At 42.3% G+C, this 22,528-nt stretch overlaps 27 non-coding genes and 8 pseudogenes across 27 annotated transcripts; all 35 read left to right on the top strand.

Moving 5' to 3' along the window:
* Positions 1–161: 161 nt before the first annotated feature.
* LOC138408573 (5S ribosomal RNA) lies at positions 162–280 on the top strand. The gene has a single exon (XR_011241892.1). It is a non-coding gene; the product is annotated as a 5S ribosomal RNA (ribosomal RNA).
* Positions 281–763: 483 nt separating this feature from the next.
* LOC138408997 (5S ribosomal RNA) lies at positions 764–882 on the top strand. The gene has a single exon (XR_011242318.1). It is a non-coding gene; the product is annotated as a 5S ribosomal RNA (ribosomal RNA).
* Positions 883–1,372: 490 nt separating this feature from the next.
* On the top strand, positions 1,373–1,491 carry LOC138408572 (5S ribosomal RNA). Its single transcript, XR_011241891.1, has one exon. It is a non-coding gene; the product is annotated as a 5S ribosomal RNA (ribosomal RNA).
* Positions 1,492–1,975: 484 nt separating this feature from the next.
* Positions 1,976–2,094, top strand: LOC138408996 (5S ribosomal RNA). The gene has a single exon (XR_011242317.1). It is a non-coding gene; the product is annotated as a 5S ribosomal RNA (ribosomal RNA).
* Positions 2,095–2,584: 490 nt separating this feature from the next.
* On the top strand, positions 2,585–2,703 carry LOC138408961 (5S ribosomal RNA). Its single transcript, XR_011242282.1, has one exon. It is a non-coding gene; the product is annotated as a 5S ribosomal RNA (ribosomal RNA).
* A 490-nt stretch (positions 2,704–3,193) lies between these two features.
* On the top strand, positions 3,194–3,312 carry LOC138408571 (5S ribosomal RNA). Its single transcript, XR_011241890.1, has one exon. It is a non-coding gene; the product is annotated as a 5S ribosomal RNA (ribosomal RNA).
* A 490-nt stretch (positions 3,313–3,802) lies between these two features.
* On the top strand, positions 3,803–3,921 carry LOC138408995 (5S ribosomal RNA). The gene has a single exon (XR_011242316.1). It is a non-coding gene; the product is annotated as a 5S ribosomal RNA (ribosomal RNA).
* Positions 3,922–4,411: 490 nt separating this feature from the next.
* Positions 4,412–4,530, top strand: LOC138408570 (5S ribosomal RNA). The gene has a single exon (XR_011241889.1). It is a non-coding gene; the product is annotated as a 5S ribosomal RNA (ribosomal RNA).
* Positions 4,531–5,014: 484 nt separating this feature from the next.
* Positions 5,015–5,133, top strand: LOC138409195 (5S ribosomal RNA). Its single transcript, XR_011242515.1, has one exon. It is a non-coding gene; the product is annotated as a 5S ribosomal RNA (ribosomal RNA).
* A 490-nt stretch (positions 5,134–5,623) lies between these two features.
* On the top strand, positions 5,624–5,742 carry LOC138410235 (5S ribosomal RNA). The gene has a single exon (XR_011243031.1). It is a non-coding gene; the product is annotated as a 5S ribosomal RNA (ribosomal RNA).
* Positions 5,743–6,232: 490 nt separating this feature from the next.
* LOC138410234 (5S ribosomal RNA) lies at positions 6,233–6,351 on the top strand. The gene has a single exon (XR_011243030.1). It is a non-coding gene; the product is annotated as a 5S ribosomal RNA (ribosomal RNA).
* A 491-nt stretch (positions 6,352–6,842) lies between these two features.
* Positions 6,843–6,961, top strand: LOC138409835 (5S ribosomal RNA; annotated as a pseudogene).
* Positions 6,962–7,452: 491 nt separating this feature from the next.
* On the top strand, positions 7,453–7,571 carry LOC138410233 (5S ribosomal RNA). Its single transcript, XR_011243029.1, has one exon. It is a non-coding gene; the product is annotated as a 5S ribosomal RNA (ribosomal RNA).
* A 490-nt stretch (positions 7,572–8,061) lies between these two features.
* On the top strand, positions 8,062–8,180 carry LOC138410232 (5S ribosomal RNA). The gene has a single exon (XR_011243028.1). It is a non-coding gene; the product is annotated as a 5S ribosomal RNA (ribosomal RNA).
* A 490-nt stretch (positions 8,181–8,670) lies between these two features.
* LOC138408994 (5S ribosomal RNA) lies at positions 8,671–8,789 on the top strand. The gene has a single exon (XR_011242315.1). It is a non-coding gene; the product is annotated as a 5S ribosomal RNA (ribosomal RNA).
* A 491-nt stretch (positions 8,790–9,280) lies between these two features.
* LOC138409834 (5S ribosomal RNA) lies at positions 9,281–9,399 on the top strand (annotated as a pseudogene).
* Positions 9,400–9,890: 491 nt separating this feature from the next.
* On the top strand, positions 9,891–10,009 carry LOC138410231 (5S ribosomal RNA). Its single transcript, XR_011243027.1, has one exon. It is a non-coding gene; the product is annotated as a 5S ribosomal RNA (ribosomal RNA).
* Positions 10,010–10,499: 490 nt separating this feature from the next.
* On the top strand, positions 10,500–10,618 carry LOC138408569 (5S ribosomal RNA). Its single transcript, XR_011241888.1, has one exon. It is a non-coding gene; the product is annotated as a 5S ribosomal RNA (ribosomal RNA).
* A 490-nt stretch (positions 10,619–11,108) lies between these two features.
* LOC138408327 (5S ribosomal RNA) lies at positions 11,109–11,227 on the top strand. Its single transcript, XR_011241646.1, has one exon. It is a non-coding gene; the product is annotated as a 5S ribosomal RNA (ribosomal RNA).
* A 490-nt stretch (positions 11,228–11,717) lies between these two features.
* LOC138409087 (5S ribosomal RNA) lies at positions 11,718–11,836 on the top strand. The gene has a single exon (XR_011242408.1). It is a non-coding gene; the product is annotated as a 5S ribosomal RNA (ribosomal RNA).
* A 490-nt stretch (positions 11,837–12,326) lies between these two features.
* LOC138408621 (5S ribosomal RNA) lies at positions 12,327–12,445 on the top strand. The gene has a single exon (XR_011241940.1). It is a non-coding gene; the product is annotated as a 5S ribosomal RNA (ribosomal RNA).
* Positions 12,446–12,935: 490 nt separating this feature from the next.
* LOC138409833 (5S ribosomal RNA) lies at positions 12,936–13,054 on the top strand (annotated as a pseudogene).
* A 490-nt stretch (positions 13,055–13,544) lies between these two features.
* LOC138409086 (5S ribosomal RNA) lies at positions 13,545–13,663 on the top strand. Its single transcript, XR_011242407.1, has one exon. It is a non-coding gene; the product is annotated as a 5S ribosomal RNA (ribosomal RNA).
* A 490-nt stretch (positions 13,664–14,153) lies between these two features.
* LOC138408620 (5S ribosomal RNA) lies at positions 14,154–14,272 on the top strand. Its single transcript, XR_011241939.1, has one exon. It is a non-coding gene; the product is annotated as a 5S ribosomal RNA (ribosomal RNA).
* Positions 14,273–14,762: 490 nt separating this feature from the next.
* Positions 14,763–14,881, top strand: LOC138408993 (5S ribosomal RNA). The gene has a single exon (XR_011242314.1). It is a non-coding gene; the product is annotated as a 5S ribosomal RNA (ribosomal RNA).
* A 490-nt stretch (positions 14,882–15,371) lies between these two features.
* LOC138409832 (5S ribosomal RNA) lies at positions 15,372–15,490 on the top strand (annotated as a pseudogene).
* Positions 15,491–15,980: 490 nt separating this feature from the next.
* Positions 15,981–16,099, top strand: LOC138409085 (5S ribosomal RNA). The gene has a single exon (XR_011242406.1). It is a non-coding gene; the product is annotated as a 5S ribosomal RNA (ribosomal RNA).
* Positions 16,100–16,589: 490 nt separating this feature from the next.
* Positions 16,590–16,708, top strand: LOC138408619 (5S ribosomal RNA). Its single transcript, XR_011241938.1, has one exon. It is a non-coding gene; the product is annotated as a 5S ribosomal RNA (ribosomal RNA).
* A 490-nt stretch (positions 16,709–17,198) lies between these two features.
* On the top strand, positions 17,199–17,307 carry LOC138409859 (5S ribosomal RNA; annotated as a pseudogene).
* Positions 17,308–17,797: 490 nt separating this feature from the next.
* Positions 17,798–17,916, top strand: LOC138409831 (5S ribosomal RNA; annotated as a pseudogene).
* A 490-nt stretch (positions 17,917–18,406) lies between these two features.
* LOC138409830 (5S ribosomal RNA) lies at positions 18,407–18,525 on the top strand (annotated as a pseudogene).
* Positions 18,526–19,015: 490 nt separating this feature from the next.
* On the top strand, positions 19,016–19,134 carry LOC138409084 (5S ribosomal RNA). Its single transcript, XR_011242405.1, has one exon. It is a non-coding gene; the product is annotated as a 5S ribosomal RNA (ribosomal RNA).
* A 490-nt stretch (positions 19,135–19,624) lies between these two features.
* Positions 19,625–19,743, top strand: LOC138408618 (5S ribosomal RNA). The gene has a single exon (XR_011241937.1). It is a non-coding gene; the product is annotated as a 5S ribosomal RNA (ribosomal RNA).
* Positions 19,744–20,233: 490 nt separating this feature from the next.
* Positions 20,234–20,352, top strand: LOC138408991 (5S ribosomal RNA). Its single transcript, XR_011242312.1, has one exon. It is a non-coding gene; the product is annotated as a 5S ribosomal RNA (ribosomal RNA).
* A 490-nt stretch (positions 20,353–20,842) lies between these two features.
* Positions 20,843–20,961, top strand: LOC138409828 (5S ribosomal RNA; annotated as a pseudogene).
* Positions 20,962–22,528: the final 1,567 nt, after the last annotated feature.

Here is a 22,528-nt window from a genome sequence, read left to right as displayed (position 1 = left end):
TGCAACCATATGACAAAATTGCACCTTGAGATTGATTTTGGAACAATTGACACTCCCGCCCACCCACACCTCAAGATGCTATGGTTGCAAAGCAACAGAAGAACCATTGATGATGGTGATGATTCACATGTATAAAGGAGGTATTGTGGGTGGAGTTAATCGCTTACGGCCATACCACCCTGAACATGCCCGATCTCGTCCGATCTCGGAAGCTAAGCAGGGTGGGGCCTGGTTAGTACTTGAATGGGAGACCGCCTGGGAATACCAGGTGCTGTAAGCTTTTTAGACTTTTCTTTGCAGAGGGCGCTGTTGCTGCTGCTTCAGAGGAGACACCTCTTGGAAAGAGCAGGAAAGACTGTTCATCAAAGGAAAAAAGAATATGGAACCCTCACATCATCGGTGAGAGTGAGCATTCATCAGATTTGTTTCTAATCAAAACACTACTTTATTCATGTTTTATTAACATATCATTTTCAAATTGTCTTATTTGGAGAGAGCGATGAAAGAGCAGGGAGTTTACTCTGCATCAGGGAAACAACTGGATATGAAACACTGACAATATTGCTGAAGGTCATTTTTGAAAATTGTAATGATTTTTTTCTTGCAACGATATGACAAAATTGCACCTTGAGATTGATTTTGGAACAATTGACACTCCCGCCCACCCACACCTCAAGATGCTATGGTTGCAAAGCAACAGAAGAACCATTGATGATGGTGATGATTCACATGTATAAAGGAGGTATTGTGGGTGGAGTTAATCGCTTACGGCCATACAACCCTGAACACGCCCGATCTCGTCCGATCTCGGAAGCTAAGCAGGGTCGGGCCTGGTTAGTACTTGAATGGGAGACCGCCTGGGAATACCAGGTGCTGTAAGCTTTTTAGACTTTTCTTTGCAGAGGGCGCTGTTGCTGCTGCTTCAGAGGAGACACCTCTTGGAAAGAGCAGGAAAGACTGTTCATCAAAGGAAAAAAGAATATGGAACCCTCACATCATCACTGAAAGGTGAAAGTGAGCATTCATCAGATTTGTTTCTAATCAAAACACTACTTTATTCATGTTTTATTAACATATCATTTTCAAATGGTCTTATTTGGAGAGAGCGATGAGAGAGCAGGGAGTTTACTCTGCATCAGGGAAACAACTGGATATGAAACACTGACAATATTGCTGAAGGTCATTTTTGAAAATTGTAATGATTTTTTTCTTGCAACGATATGACAAAATTGCACCTTGAGATTGATTTTGGAACAATTGACACTCCCGCCCACCCACACCTCAAGATGCTATGGTTGCAAAGCAACAGAAGAACCATTGATGATGGTGATGATTCACATGTATAAAGGAGGTATTGTGGGTGGAGTTAATCGCTTACGGCCATACCACCCTGAACATGCCCGATCTCGTCCGATCTCGGAAGCTAAGCAGGGTGGGGCCTGGTTAGTACTTGAATGGGAGACCGCCTGGGAATACCAGGTGCTGTAAGCTTTTTAGACTTTTCTTTGCAGAGGGCGCTGTTGCTGCTGCTTCAGAGGAGACACCTCTTGGAAAGAGCAGGAAAGACTGTTCATCAAAGGAAAAAAGAATATGGAACCCTCACATCATCGGTGAGAGTGAGCATTCATCAGATTTGTTTCTAATCAAAACACTACTTTATTCATGTTTTATTAACATATCATTTTCAAATTGTCTTATTTGGAGAGAGCGATGAAAGAGCAGGGAGTTTACTCTGCATCAAGGAAACAACTGGATATGAAACACTGACAATATTGCTGAAGGTCATTTTTGAAAATTGTAATGATTTTTTTCTTGCAACGATATGACAAAATTTCACCTTGAGATTGATTTTGGAACAATTGACCCCCCCAACCCACCCACACATCAAGATTCTATGGTTGCAAAGCAACAGAAGAACCATTGATGATGGTGATGATTCACATGTATAAAGGAGGTATTGTGGGTGGAGTTAATCGCTTACGGCCATACAACCCTGAACACGCCCGATCTCGTCCGATCTCGGAAGCTAAGCAGGGTCGGGCCTGGTTAGTACTTGAATGGGAGACCGCCTGGGAATACCAGGTGCTGTAAGCTTTTTAGACTTTTCTTTGCAGAGGGCGCTGTTGCTGCTGCTTCAGAGGAGACACCTCTTGGAAAGAGCAGGAAAGACTGTTCATCAAAGGAAAAAAGAATATGGAACCCTCACATCATCACTGAAAGGTGAAAGTGAGCATTCATCAGATTTGTTTCTAATCAAAACACTACTTTATTCATGTTTTATTAACATATCATTTTCAAATGGTCTTATTTGGAGAGAGCGATGAGAGAGCAGGGAGTTTACTCTGCATCAGGGAAACAACTGGATATGAAACACTGACAATATTGCTGAAGGTCATTTTTGAAAATTGTAATGATTTTTTTCTTGCAACGATATGACAAAATTGCACCTTGAGATTGATTTTGGAACAATTGACCCTCCCGCCCACCCACACCTCAAGATGCTATGGTTGCAAAGCAACAGAAGAACCATTGATGATGGTGATGATTCACATGTATAAAGGAGGTATTGTGGGTGGAGTTAATCGCTTACGGCCATACCACCCTGAACACGCCCGATCTCGTCCGATCTCGGAAGCTAAGCAGGGTCGGGCCTGTTTAGTACTTGAATGGAAGACCGCCTGGGAATACCAGGTGCTGTAAGCTTTTTAGACTTTTCTTTGCAGAGGGCGCTGTTGCTGCTGCTTCAGAGGAGACACCTCTTGGAAAGAGCAGGAAAGACTGTTCATCAAAGGAAAAAAGAATATGGAACCCTCACATCATCACTGAAAGGTGAAAGTGAGCATTCATCAGATTTGTTTCTAATCAAAACACTACTTTATTCATGTTTTATTAACATATCATTTTCAAATTGTCTTATTTGGAGAGAGCGATGAAAGAGCAGGGAGTTTACTCTGCATCAGGGAAACAACTGGATATGAAACACTGACAATATTGCTGAAGGTCATTTTTGAAAATTGTAATGATTTTTTTCTTGCAACGATATGACAAAATTGCACCTTGAGATTGATTTTGGAACAATTGACACTCCCGCCCACCCACACCTCAAGATGCTATGGTTGCAAAGCAACAGAAGAACCATTGATGATGGTGATGATTCACATGTATAAAGGAGGTATTGTGGGTGGAGTTAATCGCTTACGGCCATACCACCCTGAACATGCCCGATCTCGTCCGATCTCGGAAGCTAAGCAGGGTGGGGCCTGGTTAGTACTTGAATGGGAGACCGCCTGGGAATACCAGGTGCTGTAAGCTTTTTAGACTTTTCTTTGCAGAGGGCGCTGTTGCTGCTGCTTCAGAGGAGACACCTCTTGGAAAGAGCAGGAAAGACTGTTCATCAAAGGAAAAAAGAATATGGAACCCTCACATCATCACTGAAAGGTGAAAGTGAGCATTCATCAGATTTGTTTCTAATCAAAACACTACTTTATTCATGTTTTATTAACATATCATTTTCAAATGGTCTTATTTGGAGAGAGCGATGAAAGAGCAGGGAGTTTACTCTGCATCAGGGAAACAACTGGATATGAAACACTGACAATATTGCTGAAGGTCATTTTTGAAAATTGTAATGATTTTTTTCTTGCAACGATATGACAAAATTGCACCTTGAGATTGATTTTGGAACAATTGACACTCCCGCCCACCCACACCTCAAGATGCTATGGTTGCAAAGCAACAGAAGAACCATTGATGATGGTGATGATTCACATGTATAAAGGAGGTATTGTGGGTGGAGTTAATCGCTTACGGCCATACAACCCTGAACACGCCCGATCTCGTCCGATCTCGGAAGCTAAGCAGGGTCGGGCCTGGTTAGTACTTGAATGGGAGACCGCCTGGGAATACCAGGTGCTGTAAGCTTTTTAGACTTTTCTTTGCAGAGGGCGCTGTTGCTGCTGCTTCAGAGGAGACACCTCTTGGAAAGAGCAGGAAAGACTGTTCATCAAAGGAAAAAAGAATATGGAACCCTCACATCATCACTGAAAGGTGAAAGTGAGCATTCATCAGATTTGTTTCTAATCAAAACACTACTTTATTCATGTTTTATTAACATATCATTTTCAAATGGTCTTATTTGGAGAGAGCGATGAGAGAGCAGGGAGTTTACTCTGCATCAGGGAAACAACTGGATATGAAACACTGACAATATTGCTGAAGGTCATTTTTGAAAATTGTAATGATTTTTTTCTTGCAACGATATGACAAAATTGCACCTTGAGATTGATTTTGGAACAATTGACACTCCCGCCCACCCACACCTCAAGATGCTATGGTTGCAAAGCAACAGAAGAACCATTGATGATGGTGATGATTCACATGTATAAAGGAGGTATTGTGGGTGGAGTTAATCGCTTACGGCCATACCACCCTGAACATGCCCGATCTCGTCCGATCTCGGAAGCTAAGCAGGGTGGGGCCTGGTTAGTACTTGAATGGGAGACCGCCTGGGAATACCAGGTGCTGTAAGCTTTTTAGACTTTTCTTTGCAGAGGGCGCTGTTGCTGCTGCTTCAGAGGAGACACCTCTTGGAAAGAGCAGGAAAGACTGTTCATCAAAGGAAAAAAGAATATGGAACCCTCACATCATCGGTGAGAGTGAGCATTCATCAGATTTGTTTCTAATCAAAACACTACTTTATTCATGTTTTATTAACATATCATTTTCAAATTGTCTTATTTGGAGAGAGCGATGAAAGAGCAGGGAGTTTACTCTGCATCAAGGAAACAACTGGATATGAAACACTGACAATATTGCTGAAGGTCATTTTTGAAAATTGTAATGATTTTTTTCTTGCAACGATATGACAAAATTTCACCTTGAGATTGATTTTGGAACAATTGACCCCCCCAACCCACCCACACATCAAGATTCTATGGTTGCAAAGCAACAGAAGAACCATTGATGATGGTGATGATTCACATGTATAAAGGAGGTATTGTGGGTGGAGTTAATCGCTTACGGCCATACCACCCTGAACACGCCCGATCTCGTCCGATCTCGGAAACTAAGCACGGTCGGGCCTGGTTAGTACTTGGATGGGAGACCGCCTAGGAATACCAGGTGCTGTAAGCTTTTTAGACTTTTCTTTGCAGAGGGCGCTGTTGCTGCTGCTTCAGAGGAGACACCTCTTGGAAAGAGCAGGAAAGACTGTTCATCAAAGGAAAAAAGAATATGGAACCCTCACATCATCACTGAAAGGTGAAAGTGAGCATTCATCAGATTTGTTTCTAATCAAAACACTACTTTATTCATGTTTTATTAACATATCATTTTCAAATTGTCTTATTTGGAGAGAGCGATGAAAGAGCAGGGAGTTTACTCTGCATCAGGGAAACAACTGGATATGAAACACTGACAATATTGCTGAAGGTCATTTTTGAAAATTGTAATGATTTTTTTCTTGCAACGATATGACAAAATTGCACCTTGAGATTGATTTTGGAACAATTGACACTCCCGCCCACCCACACCTCAAGATGCTATGGTTGCAAAGCAACAGAAGAACCATTGATGATGGTGATGATTCACATGTATAAAGGAGGTATTGTGGGTGGAGTTAATCGCTTACGGCCATACCACCCTGAACACGCCCGATCTCGTCCGATCTCGGAAGCTAAGCAGGGTCGGGCCTGGTTAGTACTTGAATGGGAGACCGCCTGGGAATACCAGGTGCTGTAAGCTTTTTAGACTTTTCTTTGCAGAGGGCGCTGTTGCTGCTGCTTCAGAGGAGACACCTCTTGGAAAGAGCAGGAAAGACTGTTCATCAAAGGAAAAAAGAATATGGAACCCTCACATCATCACTGAAAGGTGAAAGTGAGCATTCATCAGATTTGTTTCTAATCAAAACACTACTTTATTCATGTTTTATTAACATATCATTTTCAAATGGTCTTATTTGGAGAGAGCGATGAAAGAGCAGGGAGTTTACTCTGCATCAGGGAAACAACTGGATATGAAACACTGACAATATTGCTGAAGGTCATTTTTGAAAATTGTAATGATTTTTTTCTTGCAACGATATGACAAAATTGCACCTTGAGATTGATTTTGGAACAATTGACCCTCCCGCCCACCCACACCTCAAGATGCTATGGTTGCAAAGCAACAGAAGAACCATTGATGATGGTGATGATTCACATGTATAAAGGAGGTATTGTGGGTGGAGTTAATCGCTTACGGCCATACCACCCTGAACACGCCCGATCTCGTCCGATCTCGGAAGCTAAGCAGGGTCGGGCCTGGTTAGTACTTGAATGGGAGACCGCCTGGGAATACCAGGTGCTGTAAGCTTTTTAGACTTTTCTTTGCAGAGGGCGCTGTTGCTGCTGCTTCAGAGGAGACACCTCTTGGAAAGAGCAGGAAAGACTGTTCATCAAAGGAAAAAAGAATATGGAACCCTCACATCATCACTGAAAGGTGAAAGTGAGCATTCATCAGATTTGTTTCTAATCAAAACACTACTTTATTCATGTTTTATTAACATATCATTTTCAAATTGTCTTATTTGGAGAGAGCGATGAAAGAGCAGGGAGTTTACTCTGCATCAGGGAAACAACTGGATATGAAACACTGACAATATTGCTGAAGGTCATTTTTGAAAATTGTAATGATTTTTTTCTTGCAACGATATGACAAAATTGCACCTTGAGATTGATTTTGGAACAATTGACCCCCCCAACCCACCCACACCTCAAGATGCTATGGTTGCAAAGCAACAGAAGAACCATTGATGATGGTGATGATTCACATGTATAAAGGAGGTATTGTGGGTGGAGTTAATCACTTAAGGCCATACCACCCTGAACAAGCCCGATCTTGTCCGATCTCGGAAGCTAAGCAGGGTCGGGCCTGGTTAGTACTTGAATCGGAGACCGCCTGGGAATACCAGGTGCTGTAAGCTTTTTAGACTTTTCTTTGCAGAGGGCGCTGTTGCTGCTGCTTCAGAGGAGACACCTCTTGGAAAGAGCAGGAAAGACTGTTCATCAAAGGAAAAAAGAATATGGAACCCTCACATCATCACTGAAAGGTGAAAGTGAGCATTCATCAGATTTGTTTCTAATCAAAACACTACTTTATTCATGTTTTATTAACATATCATTTTCAAATTGTCTTATTTGGAGAGAGCGATGAAAGAGCAGGGAGTTTACTCTGCATCAGGGAAACAACTGGATATGAAACACTGACAATATTGCTGAAGGTCATTTTTGAAAATTGTAATGATTTTTTTCTTGCAACGATATGACAAAATTGCACCTTGAGATTGATTTTGGAACAATTGACCCCCCCAACCCACCCACACATCAAGATTCTATGGTTGCAAAGCAACAGAAGAACCATTGATGATGGTGATGATTCACATGTATAAAGGAGGTATTGTGGGTGGAGTTAATCGCTTACGGCCATACCACCCTGAACACGCCCGATCTCGTCCGATCTCGGAAGCTAAGCAGGGTCGGGCCTGGTTAGTACTTGAATGGGAGACCGCCTGGGAATACCAGGTGCTGTAAGCTTTTTAGACTTTTCTTTGCAGAGGGCGCTGTTGCTGCTGCTTCAGAGGAGACACCTCTTGGAAAGAGCAGGAAAGACTGTTCATCAAAGGAAAAAAGAATATGGAACCCTCACATCATCACTGAAAGGTGAAAGTGAGCATTCATCAGATTTGTTTCTAATCAAAACACTACTTTATTCATGTTTTATTAACATATCATTTTCAAATGGTCTTATTTGGAGAGAGCGATGAAAGAGCAGGGAGTTTACTCTGCATCAGGGAAACAACTGGATATGAAACACTGACAATATTGCTGAAGGTCATTTTTGAAAATTGTAATGATTTTTTTCTTGCAACGATATGACAAAATTGCACCTTGAGATTGATTTTGGAACAATTGACACTCCCGCCCACCCACACCTCAAGATGCTATGGTTGCAAAGCAACAGAAGAACCATTGATGATGGTGATGATTCACATGTATAAAGGAGGTATTGTGGGTGGAGTTAATCGCTTACGGCCATACCACCCTGAACACGCCCGATCTCGTCCGATCTCGGAAGCTAAGCAGGGTCGGGCCTGGTTAGTACTTGAATGGGAGACCGCCTGGGAATACCAGGTGCTGTAAGCTTTTTAGACTTTTCTTTGCAGAGGGCGCTGTTGCTGCTGCTTCAGAGGAGACACCTCTTGGAAAGAGCAGGAAAGACTGTTCATCAAAGGAAAAAAGAATATGGAACCCTCACATCATCACTGAAAGGTGAAAGTGAGCATTCATCAGATTTGTTTCTAATCAAAACACTACTTTATTCATGTTTTATTAACATATCATTTTCAAATGGTCTTATTTGGAGAGAGCGATGAAAGAGCAGGGAGTTTACTCTGCATCAGGGAAACAACTGGATATGAAACACTGACAATATTGCTGAAGGTCATTTTTGAAAATTGTAATGATTTTTTTCTTGCAACGATATGACAAAATTGCACCTTGAGATTGATTTTGGAACAATTGACCCTCCCGCCCACCCACACCTCAAGATGCTATGGTTGCAAAGCAACAGAAGAACCATTGATGATGGTGATGATTCACATGTATAAAGGAGGTATTGTGGGTGGAGTTAATCGCTTACGGCCATACAACCCTGAACACGCCCGATCTCGTCCGATCTCGGAAGCTAAGCAGGGTCGGGCCTGGTTAGTACTTGAATGGGAGACCGCCTGGGAATACCAGGTGCTGTAAGCTTTTTAGACTTTTCTTTGCAGAGGGCGCTGTTGCTGCTGCTTCAGAGGAGACACCTCTTGGAAAGAGCAGGAAAGACTGTTCATCAAAGGAAAAAAGAATATGGAACCCTCACATCATCACTGAAAGGTGAAAGTGAGCATTCATCAGATTTGTTTCTAATCAAAACACTACTTTATTCATGTTTTATTAACATATCATTTTCAAATTGTCTTATTTGGAGAGAGCGATGAAAGAGCAGGGAGTTTACTCTGCATCAGGGAAACAACTGGATATGAAACACTGACAATATTGCTGAAGGTCATTTTTGAAAATTGTAATGATTTTTTTCTTGCAACGATATGACAAAATTGCACCTTGAGATTGATTTTGGAACAATTGACCCCCCCAACCCACCCACACCTCAAGATGCTATGGTTGCAAAGCAACAGAAGAACCATTGATGATGGTGATGATTCACATGTATAAAGGAGGTATTGTGGGTGGAGTTAATCACTTAAGGCCATACCACCCTGAACAAGCCCGATCTTGTCCGATCTCGGAAGCTAAGCAGGGTCGGGCCTGGTTAGTACTTGAATCGGAGACCGCCTGGGAATACCAGGTGCTGTAAGCTTTTTAGACTTTTCTTTGCAGAGGGCGCTGTTGCTGCTGCTTCAGAGGAGACACCTCTTGGAAAGAGCAGGAAAGACTGTTCATCAAAGGAAAAAAGAATATGGAACCCTCACATCATCACTGAAAGGTGAAAGTGAGCATTCATCAGATTTGTTTCTAATCAAAACACTACTTTATTCATGTTTTATTAACATATCATTTTCAAATGGTCTTATTTGGAGAGAGCGATGAAAGAGCAGGGAGTTTACTCTGCATCAGGGAAACAACTGGATATGAAACACTGACAATATTGCTGAAGGTCATTTTTGAAAATTGTAATGATTTTTTTCTTGCAACGATATGACAAAATTGCACCTTGAGATTGATTTTGGAACAATTGACCCCCCCAACCCACCCACACATCAAGATTCTATGGTTGCAAAGCAACAGAAGAACCATTGATGATGGTGATGATTCACATGTATAAAGGAGGTATTGTGGGTGGAGTTAATCGCTTACGGCCATACCACCCTGAACACGCCCGATCTCGTCCGATCTCGGAAGCTAAGCAGGGTCGGGCCTGGTTAGTACTTGAATGGGAGACCGCCTGGGAATACCAGGTGCTGTAAGCTTTTTAGACTTTTCTTTGCAGAGGGCGCTGTTGCTGCTGCTTCAGAGGAGACACCTCTTGGAAAGAGCAGGAAAGACTGTTCATCAAAGGAAAAAAGAATATGGAACCCTCACATCATCACTGAAAGGTGAAAGTGAGCATTCATCAGATTTGTTTCTAATCAAAACACTACTTTATTCATGTTTTATTAACATATCATTTTCAAATGGTCTTATTTGGAGAGAGCGATGAAAGAGCAGGGAGTTTACTCTGCATCAGGGAAACAACTGGATATGAAACACTGACAATATTGCTGAAGGTCATTTTTGAAAATTGTAATGATTTTTTTCTTGCAACGATATGACAAAATTGCACCTTGAGATTGATTTTGGAACAATTGACCCTCCCGCCCACCCACACCTCAAGATGCTATGGTTGCAAAGCAACAGAAGAACCATTGATGATGGTGATGATTCACATGTATAAAGGAGGTATTGTGGGTGGAGTTAATCGCTTACGGCCATACCACCCTGAACATGCCCGATCTCGTCCGATCTCGGAAGCTAAGCAGGGTGGGGCCTGGTTAGTACTTGAATGGGAGACCGCCTGGGAATACCAGGTGCTGTAAGCTTTTTAGACTTTTCTTTGCAGAGGGCGCTGTTGCTGCTGCTTCAGAGGAGACACCTCTTGGAAAGAGCAGGAAAGACTGTTCATCAAAGGAAAAAAGAATATGGAACCCTCACATCATCACTGAAAGGTGAAAGTGAGCATTCATCAGATTTGTTTCTAATCAAAACACTACTTTATTCATGTTTTATTAACATATCATTTTCAAATGGTCTTATTTGGAGAGAGCGATGAAAGAGCAGGGAGTTTACTCTGCATCAGGGAAACAACTGGATATGAAACACTGACAATATTGCTGAAGGTCATTTTTGAAAATTGTAATGATTTTTTTCTTGCAACGATATGACAAAATTGCACCTTGAGATTGATTTTGGAACAATTGACCCTCCCGCCCACCCACACCTCAAGATGCTATGGTTGCAAAGCAACAGAAGAACCATTGATGATGGTGATGATTCACATGTATAAAGGAGGTATTGTGGGTGGAGTTAATCGCTTACGGCCATACCACCCTGAACATGCCCGATCTCGTCCGATCTCGGAAGCTAAGCAGGGTAGGGCCTGGTTAGTACTTGAATGGGAGACCGCCTGGGAATACCAGGTGCTGTAAGCTTTTTAGACTTTTCTTTGCAGAGGGCGCTGTTGCTGCTGCTTCAGAGGAGACACCTCTTGGAAAGAGCAGGAAAGACTGTTCATCAAAGGAAAAAAGAATATGGAACCCTCACATCATCACTGAAAGGTGAAAGTGAGCATTCATCAGATTTGTTTCTAATCAAAACACTACTTTATTCATGTTTTATTAACATATCATTTTCAAATGGTCTTATTTGGAGAGAGCGATGAAAGAGCAGGGAGTTTACTCTGCATCAGGGAAACAACTGGATATGAAACACTGACAATATTGCTGAAGGTCATTTTTGAAAATTGTAATGATTTTTTTCTTGCAACGATATGACAAAATTGCACCTTGAGATTGATTTTGGAACAATTGACACTCCCGCCCACCCACACCTCAAGATGCTATGGTTGCAAAGCAACAGAAGAACCATTGATGATGGTGATGATTCACATGTATAAAGGAGGTATTGTGGGTGGAGTTAATCGCTTACGGCCATACCACCCTGAACACGCCCGATCTCGTCCGATCTCGGAAGCTAAGCAGGGTCGGGCCTGGTTAGTACTTGAATCGGAGACCGCCTGGGAATACCAGGTGCTGTAAGCTTTTTAGACTTTTCTTTGCAGAGGGCGCTGTTGCTGCTGCTTCAGAGGAGACACCTCTTGGAAAGAGCAGGAAAGACTGTTCATCAAAGGAAAAAAGAATATGGAACCCTCACATCATCACTGAAAGGTGAGAGTGAGCATTCATCAGATTTGTTTCTAATCAAAACACTACTTTATTCATGTTTTATTAACATATCATTTTCAAATTGTCTTATTTGGAGAGAGCGATGAAAGAGCAGGGAGTTTACTCTGCATCAGGGAAACAACTGGATATGAAACACTGACAATATTGCTGAAGGTCATTTTTGAAAATTGTAATGATTTTTTTCTTGCAACGATATGACAAAATTGCACCTTGAGATTGATTTTGGAACAATTGACACTCCCGCCCACCCACACCTCAAGATGCTATGGTTGCAAAGCAACAGAAGAACCATTGATGATGGTGATGATTCACATGTATAAAGGAGGTATTGTGGGTGGAGTTAATCGCTTACGGCCATACCACCCTGAACACGCCCGATCTCGTCCGATCTCGGAAGCTAAGCAGGGTCGGGCCTGGTTAGTACTTGAATGGAAGACCGCCTGGGAATACCAGGTGCTGTAAGCTTTTTAGACTTTTCTTTGCAGAGGGCGCTGTTGCTGCTGCTTCAGAGGAGACACCTCTTGGAAAGAGCAGGAAAGACTGTTCATCAAAGGAAAAAAGAATATGGAACCCTCACATCATCACTGAAAGGTGAAAGTGAGCATTCATCAGATTTGTTTCTAATCAAAACACTACTTTATTCATGTTTTATTAACATATCATTTTCAAATGGTCTTATTTGGAGAGAGCGATGAAAGAGCAGGGAGTTTACTCTGCATCAGGGAAACAACTGGATATGAAACACTGACAATATTGCTGAAGGTCATTTTTGAAAATTGTAATGATTTTTTTCTTGCAACGATATGACAAAATTGCACCTTGAGATTGATTTTGGAACAATTGACCGCCCCGCCCACCCACACCTCAAGATGCTATGGTTGCAAAGCAACAGAAGAACCATTGATGATGGTGATGATTCACATGTATAAAGGAGGTATTGTGGGTGGAGTTAATCACTTAAGGCCATACCACCCTGAACAAGCCCGATCTTGTCCGATCTCGGAAGCTAAGCAGGGTCGGGCCTGGTTAGTACTTGAATCGGAGACCGCCTGGGAATACCAGGTGCTGTAAGCTTTTTAGACTTTTCTTTGCAGAGGGCGCTGTTGCTGCTGCTTCAGAGGAGACACCTCTTGGAAAGAGCAGGAAAGACTGTTCATCAAAGGAAAAAAGAATATGGAACCCTCACATCATCACTGAAAGGTGAAAGTGAGCATTCATCAGATTTGTTTCTAATCAAAACACTACTTTATTCATGTTTTATTAACATATCATTTTCAAATGGTCTTATTTGGAGAGAGCGATGAAAGAGCAGGGAGTTTACTCTGCATCAGGGAAACAACTGGATATGAAACACTGACAATATTGCTGAAGGTCATTTTTGAAAATTGTAATGATTTTTTTCTTGCAACGATATGACAAAATTGCACCTTGAGATTGATTTTGGAACAATTGACACTCCCGCCCACCCACACCTCAAGATGCTATGGTTGCAAAGCAACAGAAGAACCATTGATGATGGTGATGATTCACATGTATAAAGGAGGTATTGTGGGTGGAGTTAATCGCTTACGGCCATACCACCCTGAACACGCCCGATCTCGTCCGATCTCGGAAGCTAAGCAGGGTCGGGCCTGGTTAGTACTTGAATCGGAGACCGCCTGGGAATACCAGGTGCTGTAAGCTTTTTAGACTTTTCTTTGCAGAGGGCGCTGTTGCTGCTGCTTCAGAGGAGACACCTCTTGGAAAGAGCAGGAAAGACTGTTCATCAAAGGAAAAAAGAATATGGAACCCTCACATCATCACTGAAAGGTGAGAGTGAGCATTCATCAGATTTGTTTCTAATCAAAACACTACTTTATTCATGTTTTATTAACATATCATTTTCAAATGGTCTTATTTGGAGAGAGCGATGAAAGAGCAGGGAGTTTACTCTGCATCAGGGAAACAACTGGATATGAAACACTGACAATATTGCTGAAGGTCATTTTTGAAAATTGTAATGATTTTTTTCTTGCAACGATATGACAAAATTGCACCTTGAGATTGATTTTGGAACAATTGACACTCCCGCCCACCCACACCTCAAGATGCTATGGTTGCAAAGCAACAGAAGAACCATTGATGATGGTGATGATTCACATGTATAAAGGAGGTATTGTGGGTGGAGTTAATCGCTTACGGCCATACCACCCTGAACACGCCCGATCTCGTCCGATCTCGGAAGCTAAGCAGGGTCGGGCCTGGTTAGTACTTGAATGGAAGACCGCCTGGGAATACCAGGTGCTGTAAGCTTTTTAGACTTTTCTTTGCAGAGGGCGCTGTTGCTGCTGCTTCAGAGGAGACACCTCTTGGAAAGAGCAGGAAAGACTGTTCATCAAAGGAAAAAAGAATATGGAACCCTCACATCATCACTGAAAGGTGAAAGTGAGCATTCATCAGATTTGTTTCTAATCAAAACACTACTTTATTCATGTTTTATTAACATATCATTTTCAAATGGTCTTATTTGGAGAGAGCGATGAAAGAGCAGGGAGTTTACTCTGCATCAGGGAAACAACTGGATATGAAACACTGACAATATTGCTGAAGGTCATTTTTGAAAATTGTAATGATTTTTTTCTTGCAACGATATGACAAAATTGCACCTTGAGATTGATTTTGGAACAATTGACACTCCCGCCCACCCACACCTCAAGATGCTATGGTTGCAAAGCAACAGAAGAACCATTGATGATGGTGATGATTCACATGTATAAAGGAGGTATTGTGGGTGGAGTTAATCGCTTACGGCCATACAACCCTGAACACGCCCGATCTCGTCCGATCTCGGAAGCTAAGCAGGGTCGGGCCTGGTTAGTACTTGAATGGGAGACCGCCTGGGAATACCAGGTGCTGTAAGCTTTTTAGACTTTTCTTTGCAGAGGGCGCTGTTGCTGCTGCTTCAGAGGAGACACCTCTTGGAAAGAGCAGGAAAGACTGTTCATCAAAGGAAAAAAGAATATGGAACCCTCACATCATCACTGAAAGGTGAAAGTGAGCATTCATCAGATTTGTTTCTAATCAAAACACTACTTTATTCATGTTTTATTAACATATCATTTTCAAATGGTCTTATTTGGAGAGAGCGATGAAAGAGCAGGGAGTTTACTCTGCATCAGGGAAACAACTGGATATGAAACACTGACAATATTGCTGAAGGTCATTTTTGAAAATTGTAATGATTTTTTTCTTGCAACGATATGACAAAATTGCACCTTGAGATTGATTTTGGAACAATTGACCGCCCCGCCCACCCACACCTCAAGATGCTATGGTTGCAAAGCAACAGAAGAACCATTGATGATGGTGATGATTCACATGTATAAAGGAGGTATTGTGGGTGGAGTTAATCACTTAAGGCCATACCACCCTGAACAAGCCCGATCTTGTCCGATCTCGGAAGCTAAGCAGGGTCGGGCCTGGTTAGTACTTGAATCGGAGACCGCCTGGGAATACCAGGTGCTGTAAGCTTTTTAGACTTTTCTTTGCAGAGGGCGCTGTTGCTGCTGCTTCAGAGGAGACACCTCTTGGAAAGAGCAGGAAAGACTGTTCATCAAAGGAAAAAAGAATATGGAACCCTCACATCATCACTGAAAGGTGAAAGTGAGCATTCATCAGATTTGTTTCTAATCAAAACACTACTTTATTCATGTTTTATTAACATATCATTTTCAAATGGTCTTATTTGGAGAGAGCGATGAAAGAGCAGGGAGTTTACTCTGCATCAGGGAAACAACTGGATATGAAACACTGACAATATTGCTGAAGGTCATTTTTGAAAATTGTAATGATTTTTTTCTTGCAACGATATGACAAAATTGCACCTTGAGATTGATTTTGGAACAATTGACACTCCCGCCCACCCACACCTCAAGATGCTATGGTTGCAAAGCAACAGAAGAACCATTGATGATGGTGATGATTCACATGTATAAAGGAGGTATTGTGGGTGGAGTTAATCGCTTACGGCCATACCACCCTGAACACGCCCGATCTCGTCCGATCTCGGAAGCTAAGCAGGGTCGGGCCTGGTTAGTACTTGAATCGGAGACCGCCTGGGAATACCAGGTGCTGTAAGCTTTTTAGACTTTTCTTTGCAGAGGGCGCTGTTGCTGCTGCTTCAGAGGAGACACCTCTTGGAAAGAGCAGGAAAGACTGTTCATCAAAGGAAAAAAGAATATGGAACCCTCACATCATCACTGAAAGGTGAGAGTGAGCATTCATCAGATTTGTTTCTAATCAAAACACTACTTTATTCATGTTTTATTAACATATCATTTTCAAATGGTCTTATTTGGAGAGAGCGATGAAAGAGCAGGGAGTTTACTCTGCATCAGGGAAACAACTGGATATGAAACACTGACAATATTGCTGAAGGTCATTTTTGAAAATTGTAATGATTTTTTTCTTGCAACGATATGACAAAATTGCACCTTGAGATTGATTTTGGAACAATTGACACTCCCGCCCACCCACACCTCAAGATGCTATGGTTGCAAAGCAACAGAAGAACCATTGATGATGGTGATGATTCACATGTATAAAGGAGGTATTGTGGGTGGAGTTAATCGCTTACGGCCATACCACCCTGAACACGCCCGATCTCGTCCGATCTCGGAAGCTAAGCAGGGTCGGGCCTGGTTAGTACTTGAATGGAAGACCGCCTGGGAATACCAGGTGCTGTAAGCTTTTTAGACTTTTCTTTGCAGAGGGCGCTGTTGCTGCTGCTTCAGAGGAGACACCTCTTGGAAAGAGCAGGAAAGACTGTTCATCAAAGGAAAAAAGAATATGGAACCCTCACATCATCACTGAAAGGTGAAAGTGAGCATTCATCAGATTTGTTTCTAATCAAAACACTACTTTATTCATGTTTTATTAACATATCATTTTCAAATGGTCTTATTTGGAGAGAGCGATGAAAGAGCAGGGAGTTTACTCTGCATCAGGGAAACAACTGGATATGAAACACTGACAATATTGCTGAAGGTCATTTTTGAAAATTGTAATGATTTTTTTCTTGCAACGATATGACAAAATTGCACCTTGAGATTGATTTTGGAACAATTGACACTCCCGCCCACCCACACCTCAAGATGCTATGGTTGCAAAGCAACAGAAGAACCATTGATGATGGTGATGATTCACATGTATAAAGGAGGTATTGTGGGTGGAGTTAATCGCTTACGGCCATACCACCCTGAACACGCCCGATCTCGGAAGCTAAGCAGGGTCGGGCCTGGTTAGTACTTGAATCGGAGACCGCCTGGGAATACCAGGTGCTGTAAGCTTTTTAGACTTTTCTTTGCAGAGGGCGCTGTTGCTGCTGCTTCAGAGGAGACACCTCTTGGAAAGAGCAGGAAAGACTGTTCATCAAAGGAAAAAAGAATATGGAACCCTCACATCATCACTGAAAGGTGAGAGTGAGCATTCATCAGATTTGTTTCTAATCAAAACACTACTTTATTCATGTTTTATTAACATATCATTTTCAAATGGTCTTATTTGGAGAGAGCGATGAAAGAGCAGGGAGTTTACTCTGCATCAGGGAAACAACTGGATATGAAACACTGACAATATTGCTGAAGGTCATTTTTGAAAATTGTAATGATTTTTTTCTTGCAACGATATGACAAAATTGCACCTTGAGATTGATTTTGGAACAATTGACACTCCCGCCCACCCACACCTCAAGATGCTATGGTTGCAAAGCAACAGAAGAACCATTGATGATGGTGATGATTCACATGTATAAAGGAGGTATTGTGGGTGGAGTTAATCACTTAAGGCCATACCACCCTGAACAAGCCCGATCTTGTCCGATCTCGGAAGCTAAGCAGGGTCGGGCCTGGTTAGTACTTGAATCGGAGACCGCCTGGGAATACCAGGTGCTGTAAGCTTTTTAGACTTTTCTTTGCAGAGGGCGCTGTTGCTGCTGCTTCAGAGGAGACACCTCTTGGAAAGAGCAGGAAAGACTGTTCATCAAAGGAAAAAAGAATATGGAACCCTCACATCATCACTGAAAGGTGAAAGTGAGCATTCATCAGATTTGTTTCTAATCAAAACACTACTTTATTCATGTTTTATTAACATATCATTTTCAAATGGTCTTATTTGGAGAGAGCGATGAAAGAGCAGGGAGTTTACTCTGCATCAGGGAAACAACTGGATATGAAACACTGACAATATTGCTGAAGGTCATTTTTGAAAATTGTAATGATTTTTTTCTTGCAACGATATGACAAAATTGCACCTTGAGATTGATTTTGGAACAATTGACCGCCCCGCCCACCCACACCTCAAGATGCTATGGTTGCAAAGCAACAGAAGAACCATTGATGATGGTGATGATTCACATGTATAAAGGAGGTATTGTGGGTGGAGTTAATCACTTAAGGCCATACCACCCTGAACAAGCCCGATCTTGTCCGATCTCGGAAGCTAAGCAGGGTCGGGCCTGGTTAGTACTTGAATCGGAGACCGCCTGGGAATACCAGGTGCTGTAAGCTTTTTAGACTTTTCTTTGCAGAGGGCGCTGTTGCTGCTGCTTCAGAGGAGACACCTCTTGGAAAGAGCAGGAAAGACTGTTCATCAAAGGAAAAAAGAATATGGAACCCTCACATCATCACTGAAAGGTGAAAGTGAGCATTCATCAGATTTGTTTCTAATCAAAACACTACTTTATTCATGTTTTATTAACATATCATTTTCAAATGGTCTTATTTGGAGAGAGCGATGAAAGAGCAGGGAGTTTACTCTGCATCAGGGAAACAACTGGATATGAAACACTGACAATATTGCTGAAGGTCATTTTTGAAAATTGTAATGATTTTTTTCTTGCAACGATATGACAAAATTGCACCTTGAGATTGATTTTGGAACAATTGACACTCCCGCCCACCCACACCTCAAGATGCTATGGTTGCAAAGCAACAGAAGAACCATTGATGATGGTGATGATTCACATGTATAAAGGAGGTATTGTGGGTGGAGTTAATCGCTTACGGCCATACCACCCTGAACACGCCCGATCTCGTCCGATCTCGGAAGCTAAGCAGGGTCGGGCCTGGTTAGTACTTGAATCGGAGACCGCCTGGGAATACCAGGTGCTGTAAGCTTTTTAGACTTTTCTTTGCAGAGGGCGCTGTTGCTGCTGCTTCAGAGGAGACACCTCTTGGAAAGAGCAGGAAAGACTGTTCATCAAAGGAAAAAAGAATATGGAACCCTCACATCATCACTGAAAGGTGAGAGTGAGCATTCATCAGATTTGTTTCTAATCAAAACACTACTTTATTCATGTTTTATTAACATATCATTTTCAAATGGTCTTATTTGGAGAGAGCGATGAAAGAGCAGGGAGTTTACTCTGCATCAGGGAAACAACTGGATATGAAACACTGACAATATTGCTGAAGGTCATTTTTGAAAATTGTAATGATTTTTTTCTTGCAACGATATGACAAAATTGCACCTTGAGATTGATTTTGGAACAATTGACACTCCCGCCCACCCACACCTCAAGATGCTATGGTTGCAAAGCAACAGAAGAACCATTGATGATGGTGATGATTCACATGTATAAAGGAGGTATTGTGGGTGGAGTTAATCGCTTACGGCCATACCACCCTGAACACGCCCGATCTCGTCCGATCTCGGAAGCTAAGCAGGGTCGGGCCTGGTTAGTACTTGAATGGAAGACCGCCTGGGAATACCAGGTGCTGTAAGCTTTTTAGACTTTTCTTTGCAGAGGGCGCTGTTGCTGCTGCTTCAGAGGAGACACCTCTTGGAAAGAGCAGGAAAGACTGTTCATCAAAGGAAAAAAGAATATGGAACCCTCACATCATCACTGAAAGGTGAAAGTGAGCATTCATCAGATTTGTTTCTAATCAAAACACTACTTTATTCATGTTTTATTAACATATCATTTTCAAATGGTCTTATTTGGAGAGAGCGATGAAAGAGCAGGGAGTTTACTCTGCATCAGGGAAACAACTGGATATGAAACACTGACAATATTGCTGAAGGTCATTTTTGAAAATTGTAATGATTTTTTTCTTGCAACGATATGACAAAATTGCACCTTGAGATTGATTTTGGAACAATTGACACTCCCGCCCACCCACACCTCAAGATGCTATGGTTGCAAAGCAACAGAAGAACCATTGATGATGGTGATGATTCACATGTATAAAGGAGGTATTGTGGGTGGAGTTAATCGCTTACGGCCATACAACCCTGAACACGCCCGATCTCGTCCGATCTCGGAAGCTAAGCAGGGTCGGGCCTGGTTAGTACTTGAATGGGAGACCGCCTGGGAATACCAGGTGCTGTAAGCTTTTTAGACTTTTCTTTGCAGAGGGCGCTGTTGCTGCTGCTTCAGAGGAGACACCTCTTGGAAAGAGCAGGAAAGACTGTTCATCAAAGGAAAAAAGAATATAGAACCCTCACATCATCACTGAAAGGTGAAAGTGAGCATTCATCAGATTTGTTTCTAATCAAAACACTACTTTATTCATGTTTTATTAACATATCATTTTCAAATGGTCTTATTTGGAGAGAGCGATGAAAGAGCAGGGAGTTTACTCTGCATCAGGGAAACAACTGGATATGAAACACTGACAATATTGCTGAAGGTCATTTTTGAAAATTGTAATGATTTTTTTCTTGCAACGATATGACAAAATTGCACCTTGAGATTGATTTTGGAACAATTGACCGCCCCGCCCACCCACACCTCAAGATGCTATGGTTGCAAAGCAACAGAAGAACCATTGATGATGGTGATGATTCACATGTATAAAGGAGGTATTGTGGGTGGAGTTAATCACTTAAGGCCATACCACCCTGAACAAGCCCGATCTTGTCCGATCTCGGAAGCTAAGCAGGGTCGGGCCTGGTTAGTACTTGAATCGGAGACCGCCTGGGAATACCAGGTGCTGTAAGCTTTTTAGACTTTTCTTTGCAGAGGGCGCTGTTGCTGCTGCTTCAGAGGAGACACCTCTTGGAAAGAGCAGGAAAGACTGTTCATCAAAGGAAAAAAGAATATGGAACCCTCACATCATCACTGAAAGGTGAAAGTGAGCATTCATCAGATTTGTTTCTAATCAAAACACTACTTTATTCATGTTTTATTAACATATCATTTTCAAATGGTCTTATTTGGAGAGAGCGATGAAAGAGCAGGGAGTTTACTCTGCATCAGGGAAACAACTGGATATGAAACACTGACAATATTGCTGAAGGTCATTTTTGAAAATTGTAATGATTTTTTTCTTGCAACGATATGACAAAATTGCACCTTGAGATTGATTTTGGAACAATTGACACTCCCGCCCACCCACACCTCAAGATGCTATGGTTGCAAAGCAACAGAAGAACCATTGATGATGGTGATGATTCACATGTATAAAGGAGGTATTGTGGGTGGAGTTAATCGCTTACGGCCATACCACCCTGAACACAGCGCATGCGTGACGGATCAGCAGGTATCTTTTTTGAAATCGACGGACGTTGAGCACCACGGGTGACTCAGCTCCGCTCTCCTTTTTTCCCCCTTTTTTTCTCTATCTACTGAGCATTTAAATGAGATAATAGAATTAAAATACAGCAAAGGACTGAGAGATACCCCCCCCCCAACAGTGTCGCACTGTCTGGGGGAATATATTTAAGTTTGTTTTCCCCCTCCCTCTTCTAATCCTCCACTTTGGAGCGCTTTATGTTTAAAAAAAAAAAAATCATGACGGACCTCACGACGACAACACGGAACGGAAAAACGATGAATGAGACAGACAGCGGACAAGAAAATGAAGGAAAGAAGAACAGAGAATTAAACGACACGGAGAGGGACGGGAAGAAACTCACCGTGAGTGTAGAAACAGAAGGAGAGGAGGAAGTAAGCACCATGACGCTGATGCGGTGCGTGCGCGAGCTGTGCGGAGGACTGGTGGCATGCCGATACATAAATCCCAGGAAACACGAGATGACAATGAGCCATCCGAAAGGGAAGGAGAGGCTGATGGAGGGATTCAGGATTGGGGAGACAAGAGTCCACGCTAGAGAGCTCTGCAACGACGAGTTGGTGGTCTCCTTCCTGAACATACCATACTACATAGAGGACAAGGAAATAATGGAGAAGCTGCGTGGATGGGGAGTGACACCAGTCACAGCAGTAAGGAGACGGATGTGGCCGGGGACACAAGTGGCAGACGGGACACGATTCCTTAAAGTGAAGTTTAATGACGAGATCCAGTCCCTCCCATACTCAACAAAGTTTAACACAGCCCTCGGAACGGAGTATTTCAGAGTTATACACGACAAACAAACAAAAGTCTGCAGGATGTGCATGCAGCCAGGGCACATCCTGAGAGAGTGCCCAGAGTTTCAGTGTCACAGATGCGGAGTTCAGGGGCACTACGCAAGGGAATGCGGAAGCCAAATGGACAGGACAAGAGAAAAGAACGGACCCAAAGACGGGAAAGAGAACACCATGGAGATAGAAGGAATAGAAGGAGA

This window comes from Paralichthys olivaceus, chromosome 5 (genome assembly GCF_024713975.1).
Source record: "Paralichthys olivaceus isolate ysfri-2021 chromosome 5, ASM2471397v2, whole genome shotgun sequence".
Lineage (NCBI taxonomy): Eukaryota > Metazoa > Chordata > Actinopteri > Pleuronectiformes > Paralichthyidae > Paralichthys > Paralichthys olivaceus.
This window is presented reverse-complemented; position numbering and strand designations above follow the sequence as displayed.